This window comes from Chrysochloris asiatica, unplaced genomic scaffold (genome assembly GCF_000296735.1).
Source record: "Chrysochloris asiatica unplaced genomic scaffold, ChrAsi1.0 scaffold00272, whole genome shotgun sequence".
NCBI classification, from domain to species: domain Eukaryota; kingdom Metazoa; phylum Chordata; class Mammalia; order Afrosoricida; family Chrysochloridae; genus Chrysochloris; species Chrysochloris asiatica.
This window is the reverse complement of record NW_006408790.1, coordinates 2,849,556-2,850,057: the sequence shown is the minus strand read 5'-3', so window position 1 is coordinate 2,850,057 and position 502 is coordinate 2,849,556. Positions and strand designations below refer to the sequence as shown.

The window sequence follows — 502 nt, the reverse complement described above, 5'->3', positions numbered from 1 at the left end:
TCTATAAGAGTATATATGAGTATATAGTGACACAATAGATGACAGCCTAGGAAACTCTGTGGGCAGTTCTACTCAGTCTTTCAGGGTTGCATTGAATTGGAATCAACTCGATGGCACACAACAACAAAAACTGAGTGATTACTTGGAATAGGAAACTAATGAGAGCAAGCAACATTAGAAATTTGATAAAGAAAATTATGGTGTGTTGTAGTTAAGTGCTATTGCTTCAACTCATATCCGAGGAGTGGCTGGTGAGTTTGAACCACTCCAGATTCTGGTGTGCCATCGTGAAAATGCTCACAATATACTGAAATGTGAAAAGGCTGATAAGAGATCAATATGTTTTATTTAAATAAATGAGCAGAAAGAAATTGTAGAAGTTTTATGTTGTTGGGTACCCATCCAGTCGTTTCTGACTCATAGCGCCCCCTGGTGGAACAGAGTAGAACTGCCCTACAGGGTTTCCTAGGCTGTCATCTATTGTGTCACTATATACTCATAT

At 38.6% G+C, this 502-nt stretch overlaps 1 protein-coding gene across 4 annotated transcripts in view; it reads left to right on the top strand.

Moving 5' to 3' along the window:
- DCLK1 (doublecortin-like kinase 1) overlaps window positions 1-502 on the top strand; it is a 314,483-nt gene that overhangs the window by 197,404 nt on the left and 116,577 nt on the right. The gene's annotated exons all lie outside the window — the stretch shown is intronic.